At 33.4% G+C, this 8,627-nt stretch overlaps 1 long non-coding RNA gene and 1 pseudogene across 1 annotated transcript; one reads left to right on the top strand and one right to left on the bottom strand.

Moving 5' to 3' along the window:
- Positions 1-2,510: 2,510 nt before the first annotated feature.
- Positions 2,511-5,192, bottom strand: LOC136066631 (uncharacterized). Its single transcript, XR_010628141.1, has 2 exons — positions 4,866-5,192; positions 2,511-3,341 (listed from the first exon to the last, which is right to left on the bottom strand). It is a non-coding gene; the product is annotated as an uncharacterized LOC136066631 (long non-coding RNA).
- Positions 5,193-5,968: 776 nt separating this feature from the next.
- The window catches only part of LOC112023014 (amino-acid permease BAT1 homolog), a 38,959-nt pseudogene continuing 36,300 nt past the window's right edge, over positions 5,969-8,627 (top strand).

An 8,627-nucleotide genomic window follows, 5' to 3' on the forward strand; every position in this document is an offset into this window, starting at 1 on the left:
CACTCTTCACCACATAACATTATTGACAGGATTAACCATGCTTGTTCTATTGTCTACCCATAACTTCCTGCTCTTTAGATATCTAAGTTTCAAAGGCCACCAAAAAAAGAAAAAAGGATGCCATATTTCATGAAATAGTATCTTGCATTAATTATAAGAAAATATTTGGAGGGTATGGAAAAGGCAGGAGAGAATACCTGCAATAATTCTGGTAGACATTTTAATTCTAAATTCTAGATCATCGGATGCCACAGTTGCACAATTTTTTTATGAAACTCAATTTCTGTAAACTCGAGTTACATATAGAAGTCGAGCTTTTTAAACTCGAGTGCTAAAACAGTGAAATTTTCCAAAATATTTCGTGGACAATGATATATTACTACATACTTTGGCAAATAGTGCTATTAGCCCAAGGAAGTGTACACTACAGGTGGATTTAGTTTTTTGCGTTTTGGAATTTGGTCCGTTGATTTATTTTGGATTGGATTGGAGGATTAGATGAGCTATTTGGTTTGTTTCTCCGAGTGATGCTTGAAATACTTTACTGAACACCTTACAAATTGAACATTCATTAATCACAAAAAAGTAATTCAAATATTCATTTATTATCATGTTTAAGTGATACTAATTACTCCCTCCGTCCTAATATTTTTGTCCTGTTTGAAAAGTCAAACTTTTTAAGGGAACATCATTTATTATCTTGTCTACCTTTTAAAAATGTATAAGTTACCAAAACTACCCTTAAAAAAATTTATTAAAAAATTGAATTAGTAAATTAATAGGGGTATAATAGGAACATTAGTAAATTAATGACTTTTATTTTTAGAAATAGGATAATATTTTGGGACATCTCAAAATGGAATAGAGGACAAAAAAAAGGGACGGAGGGAGTATATTATTGTCACATTAATTTGTAATTTTTAATGGTAAAATTTACAATAGTTTTAACATTTTTTTTCTCCAAATAATTGAGAAAAATTAGATTTTACCACTTTAAATTATACCCAAAATTACACTTTGTACTATAAATTTTTTGAATACATGTTTTGCATCCTCAACTATCGCTCTTGTTACGCGAAAAAGCTGAAGTCATTTACAAGATGTCTCAAAAATTAGCCCAAACCAGAACTCCATGCGCCTCAGTCTTTCCTGTGCCACATGCAGCTAGCAAAGTGCTTCACACTCGCCATAAGCCTCTCACACTTGCAAGTTCATCCCCTCTCAATTTGTGCCGTATGTATCTCTTTAATCGTGCCACATCACATACTTGCCACCTTATCTGTCTCATCTTTCCCCATGTTAAACCTAATAGGGACTAATGGCCTGTTTGGAAGTTTAGAGAGGGAGGAGAGTAGAGGGGAGTAGAGGAGAGGAGAGTAGTAGGGAGGGGAGTAGAGGGGAATGATTCCCCTCCACCTTGTTTGGATGTTTTTAAAATTAATAAGGGGGAAGGGAGTAATTAGACCTCCCCCTTGTTTGGATGTTTTAAAAATTAGGATGGAGAGGAGAGGAAATAATTGAAATAGACAAATTTACCCCTATTTGAAAATGGACTTGCAACATTGGTCTATGATTAATTTGTTATATTAAATAATTATGACTATAGCATGCAATATTTTTTTTGATAATTTTTTTTTCTAATGTGAATTAAATAATCAACATTGGTCTATGATTAAATATTTTTTCTGCTTTTTTATTATACTAAAAAAAAACTATCCTTAATTGGTAATAATTAAAATAAGAAAAAGATATTTGGTTTGTTTGTTTACTGAAAAAATCAACAAAATATTAAATTTTTAGTGTTTCTTTCATTTATTATTATTATTATTTATTTATTTTTTTTGCTCAGTACGTGAATTTAATTTTTTGAGGATTCGGAGAAGAATTGAGACTCAAAAAAACAAAAAAGTTAGGGAGAGTGACTCTATGAATTAACTCAAAAAATAAGATCCTACTATGTAATTTAAATTCAAATGTTTGCCCACTTACTATTCAAAAAAGAAAGCAACTCAAAATTCTCGAGATTATCCTTGCTAAATATTGAGCAATAGCACACAAATTTCAATAAAAACAAATGACATTTGATACAAATTAGTGAATTGCCAAAATAAACATAGAATCATGTAGATGCATGACTATCAAAAGAAAAAATAATCATTCCAAGGCAATCTAGGAAGCACATTCTATCCTGAAAAGTTGCCATATGACTTAGAGTACACAAATTAAATAAAATTCAAGCACTAACCCAAGTTCAATTAGGATCTCAAAAGATACCAAGTAAATTAAACATTGATAGTCGCTTTTACAGGTACAAAATTCATGATTCATGCTACTCAATGCTAATAGTTTAGAAGTAAAGCTTACAATTTCTCAAATGCAACATATAATAGAATAGCTAAAAGTACACGTGGTTTCATATTTCCAAAAGTAGCTGCAGCAAGCAGCAAAGTTTCAAACCTCCTCATATAACATATGACTTAGAGTACACAAATTAAATAAAATTCAAGCACTAACCCAAGTTCAATTAGGATCTCAAAAGATACCAAGTAAATTAAACATTGATAGTCGCTTTTACAGGTACAAAATTCATGATTCATGCTACTCAATGCTAATAGTTTAGAAGTAAAGCTTACAATTTCTCAAATGCAACATATAATAGAATAGCTAAAAGTACACGTGGTTTCATATTTCCAAAAGTAGCTGCAGCAAGCAGCAAAGTTTCAAACCTCCTCATATATAGTGTCCTGATGACTTAGCTGGCCTAAGTGCTGCAGCTGTTGATACCATCTTTGCAATCGTTAGTGAGATCATTGAAAGTTTCAATCTGTTTTTTACCTCTCAGGAACACTTCTGTATCAACTGATATCCTCATGTAACCATCAAATTCAACCGGATTACCATTGTTAAGCTTTGTCATCTCTGAGTTCCACTCGCTATTCTCATCCCAAAGATCCTTGTACTCGTCAAGAAAATAAGTAGAATACTTGTCCTTCAAAGGGTCAAAGAACGATGTATCAAGTTCATTTGTTGCGATATAAAGGCTTCTCCCATCTTCAATCTTGTCCCTCAAGGTTGAGATAAGCGTATCAGGTGAAGTATTTGTAGCAAGATTAGGCCAGAGCTCCCTGTTTCTTACCATCTCTCCTCTCTCTATGTGAACTGCATCATAATCCCAATTCAACCTTGATGCAATTGCTGACACTATGTCCATCAGCCGTCTTAATTTCCATATCAAATGCCATGGTCTTTGAACAATAGACTCGGTCTCTCCTTCACAGACCCTATACTAGTAATTCCCAAATTTGCAATACACGTCACCTTTTATTCTCTTGTCTATCCATCTAATAAAATTATCCCATGACAGCAAAGCTATTACAATCCATGATATGCATAAATACACTAAGCTATTACAATTCAGTGTGTTTTGTGTAATGTATTATATAAGAATATAAAACTTAGAAAGTGTTTGGCTTGCTAGTGAAATGCCACTTCATGGTTATATTAATGACTAAAACTAAAATCAAATCAAAGAAACAACTTCATAGCCAGCATCAACAACTTTACAAGACAAATAAATGTATCACCATAATATAACTTAATGAACATCATTGCTGCAGTAGAAACTGCGAGGACTAGTCAACTAAAGATTTGGGCAGTTGTCTGCAACATAATATAACTAGATGAACAGGGTTTTAAGGTAAAGAAGAAAATTTCATTAAAGAAAACAGTAAAGCAGAAAGTGGTCACATTAAAAAAAGGAAAGAGAAAAGGTATGTTTTAATATTAAAATTAAATTAGATAGAAAAGGATGCAATGACAGCTGAAATTGGAATGTCAAGACAATGGACACATGAATATAAAGAGTAGGTACAAGTACAAAGTAAAATGAGATGAGATGAGGAGAGAGGGCTACTTTTGTAGTAAATACCCCCAAAACAAAACAAAACATATGAAGGGATGGTTTTGGTTTGTTCTGCTCCTCGAAGATACTAAAATATTTAATTAGTAGACTTTATTGGAAAGACTCTCTCACGTAAAGTAAAAGAGAATGACATAATTCAGAAACAGTAGGAATGATATTAGTGTGTGCTAACATAGTCTTAACAAAACTATTTCCCTAATATGTTAGCATCTACCAGTAAAACAAATTGGAGAAACATGACTAACTACTTTTGATTTGAAAATTGCTCCTATTAGAACAACACCATATACTGACAGATGACCACCAAATAATCAAAATGTGTATATGCACCAAAACAGTACCAGTATCCAAACAAGAACTCTCACAAACAGAAACAGTAGTTGCAAGACAGTAGTACCAATAAAATAAAAATAAAAATAAAAATAATATATATAAAAAATAAAAAAAATAAAAAAAGCAAAGAGAGAGAGACAACTACACAGTGAGATGCTGCACAAACTCATGTGAGTTTGATCATACACAATCAAACAAGCAATTTATCAAACACATTGTGAGCAACTCTTTGAAACTTTAAAATTCTAATAAATAAATAAAAAAACCCCAAATCAGAAACCCGTTCAAAAAAAAAAAAAAACAAGAAATTACCCAATAAAAATAAACAAGAAACACATATCCTTATACAGCTACAATATACAAATTTATGCAAGTTCACAATCTAGACTCACTCAAGCACTTTATCAAACACGTTATGAGCAATACTTTGAAATTTTAAATTTAAGTAAAAAAAGCAATCAGATCCAAAACCCACCCACAAATAACATGTTATTACCCCATAATATCACAATTAATAAGAAATTACCCAATAAAATCACAATTTTAAGAACATGGTTATTTGATCTAACTCAAAAGAAACCCATGAAACAGAAATTAAAACAGAGTTTACCTTTGTGAGAGAATGCTAGGTGTGAGAGAGAAGAGTGAAAGACAGTCCAAGAGTGAAGAAGTTGTGAGAGAGAGAGAGGCAGCGTGAGCTGAGAAAGCTGAGAGAAATTTGTGGGTTAGGGTTACAGAGCTGAGAGAGCTTGAGAGAAATTTGTGGGTTACGGAATTTTTTTTTACGTTAAAAAACATTGTAGTTTTGTTAATTTAATAAGAGTAAATTAGGTAATTTACTTAGTTAATAATTTATGCACTCTACTCTCCCTCTAAATCTCTCCAATTTGAGGGAATTAAAAATGGGGGCCTAGAGGGAGTTGAAACCCTTCCAAACCCCCCAAACCCCTCTCCCTCATTTCTTAAAAAAACTTACAAACAAGGTAATTAGATTACTCTCTCTCCCTCTACTCTACTCCCCCTCCTTTTTTAAACATCCAAATAGGCCATAAGTCCCACGTCGGTGCCTGCCACATCAGCATCCAGTACCACATCAGCATCGATTAAGATTGACCCGACCTGAGCCTAATCTGTAAATTAGATCCGATTCGAACTGCAAATCAATTCGTTGACCAAGGTTGACACTTTTCACTTATTTGTATCTTACTCCGTTTCTTGGGTAGATTCTAATTAATTTTGGGGTATGCATGTTTTCTCATATAAGGCTCCCAAGTCACAAAAATTGGCCAATTTCTTATTCTTTTTTAGTTTAATCTATGCGAAATTTGTCAACTCACTCACATGCGTCATGATGATTTGAAGCTTACATTTGATTATAAGCCGATTTTCCTCAAGCTAGTGTACCCCGTCTTCAGCCATATTAGCCAGTCTTTGGTCGCTAATGCAACCGTTCTTAGGTTTGTGTAGCCGTATTCAGACATTTGTCTTTCTACAGAATAATTTAACAAGAGAAGGGCTGCTAAGAGAATTTAGAAACTTTGTGGCAGCCACTGATACTTTTGTTTAGAGTAGGGGTCGAAGTTAATATTAAAAAGTTATAGAGGCTTGTAGAAATTTAGTTTGACCACGTGAATTGTGAATTGACCTAATAGTATAATATAAAATTCAAGAACTTGAAATATGCATGACAGTTCTACTTCTACCTTCATCTTTATATATGTTTTCGCAGTTATACAATTTATAGATACGCATATGGCTTTTAGAGAGGTAGATGTTGGAGTGAATCCAAGAGCTATGGAAGTTGATTCTGGAGAGAAGCGTCTAAACGAGCTTGGATACAAGCAAGAACTCAGAAGAGAAATGGTACATATACGATACTTTTGGTTATATGTGTTTTATTTATATATGTATTTAAACAAAAAATCTTGGAATTCTAATTGATGTGTTTTGAATTAAGGACATCCAGAAACTTTTTATTTGATATTACATAAATGTTGATGGGGTTTTCTGAATAATATGTATGGAACCATCGAGATGAGAAAATTTCCTCTCCTCTTTTGGAAATTGCAGAGTTTATTCAAGACATTCGCAATAACATTTTCGACCATGGCTTTTTTTGTTGGAACACCACTGTACGGACCAAGCCTACTTTATGCAGGCCCTGCAAGCTTGATATGGGGTTACGTTGTGGTCACATTCTTCACCTGGTTTGTTGGATTCGCCATGGCTGAGATATGCTCATCATTTCCAGTATGCATCATTGTCTTCTTTTTTTTAGTTTCTTCTCTAATGTTACTCAGATTCACTGTTTTTATAATAGTATATACTATAATTCTGCTCATATCATGGTGGGAAAAAACAAGTAGTCCTGGCGGGCAGCTTTCTTGACTTGACTGGTGGCAGAGTTTGAAAGGGTCTTCTGACTTTTGTGAATATTGTGTCTGTTTGCCAAAATTTTTAGCTTTTAGCCCTTTTTTTTTTTTTTTTTCAGTTATTTATTTATATATTTGAAATTTAACAAAATTAGTTTTTAAAATTTTGTCACAAATTTAGTATAAAAAATATATATTATATATATTTTTTATATAAATATATGCAAATAAGTTACTGAAAACTGAAGGCCAGAATATCCAAATAACATGCATAATCTTTTTCCTGCCCTTGATATTAATGATTGAAAACTTTCTTAATTTCTCTTTTTACCCCATATTTTGCTTTCTTTTTCTTCTTAATTAGGAATATTGTTTTTCAGATATAAACTGATTAGAAGACAACAATTAATTTGACTGTGGAAACATTTAACAGACCACTGGCTCCCTTTATTTCTGGACTGCCCATTTGGCTGGACCCGATGGGGGCCATTTGCATCATGGTGCTGCGCTTGGCTTGAAACCATAGGTCTCATTTCTGGAATTGGCGCACAGGTACTGCCACTCTTTTTAAGTACTTTTTTTTTTTCAGAGAACCTTACTTCATTCGGCACTAATTAAAATTTTCTGACGTTGATGATGTTATAAATGCCAATATTATTTTAACACTAGCTAGTTATAATGTTTGTGATTTCAAATATATATTAGAATTGGTTCTCATTACAAAATTTATATTTCTTCTTTTTTTATGTTGCTCCTTTCTTACTGTTATTAGGCATACTCAGCAGCACAGACATTGCAGATAATAATTCTGTTGTCTACTGGAACAAACAAGGGTGGAGGCTACTTTGCACCAAAGAGTGTATTTTTGTGTATATACATTATCCTTATCATCATATGGGCAGTGCTCAACTCCTTTGCATTACAAGTCATCGCATTCCTCAACATCATTTCCGTATGGTGGCAGGTGTGCTTAATTTCAACCATATGCTTCTCAAATCCAAAAAAAACAATAAAAAAACTATCAGCTTCTCAGATTTTATATACTATATTGTACGAAATCTTCTGCTTGATCTAGTGTGCTACGCCTACCTGCAAGTCAAAGTACCATTTAGCTGACTTTTTCTTTACCTAATAAGTTTTCTCCTTTTGCTTGTGGCTAGCTTACAAGATTTTTTAATTAAAGAAGCGGAGTGCCAACTTTTGTCCACACTATTCCAAAACTCCATAAATCGATAGTGTCGACGTTTCACCAATCCACTAAGCCCAACACCCAAGTACCCATGGCTGTAAGGGTGGATAGCTTACACGATAGATTTTTGCTCCGACCAGGGACGGAGCTATGCTTTGGCATTAGGGGCAATGCCCCCCCCCCCCCCCCCCCCCCAAAAAAAACTTTTTTGGAAATTTGATTTATGCATATATATATATATATATAGACACAAGTTTAATATTTGACTCCAAAATATATACACTTAGCCCCCCTCTAAGATATTTACAAATTACCCCATCAAACATCCAAAAAAATAAAATAAAAATTGACTGACCTTCCTTTTTGCCCAATTGCCCCAAGAATAATTGAAAAAACAAACCCACAGTCCTCTCTCTGCGATGTGTTGTGCGAGGAAGAGACTCTAGTTGCTTTGCCCCTTTTTTAATTTTATGAAACCCAATCTCTGTCTCCCAACTCTTTCTTCTCTCTTTGCTTGTATGCAGTGATAAAGTATAGAACTAGTAATGATGCAGGTAGTAACTGATATTTCTCAATTTTCAAGTATAAAGGTGTAGCCTCTAATATTTGAGTCCAAATCCTCTGTCTCATTAATTGTGCTCCACTTCATGCTCCACCAATAAAATTTGGACAACTAGCATCTCTCATTAAATGAGACAACTAGCATCTCTCATTAAAGTCAGAGTTATCTCATTTAATGAGAGAGGCTAGTTGTCCAAATTTTATTGGTGGAGTATGAAGTGGAGCATAATTGATGAGACAGAAAGTTTGA

Source organism: Quercus suber, unplaced genomic scaffold, assembly GCF_002906115.3.
Source record: "Quercus suber isolate HL8 unplaced genomic scaffold, Cork oak 2.0 scaffold_4, whole genome shotgun sequence".
Classification (NCBI taxonomy): domain Eukaryota; kingdom Viridiplantae; phylum Streptophyta; class Magnoliopsida; order Fagales; family Fagaceae; genus Quercus; species Quercus suber.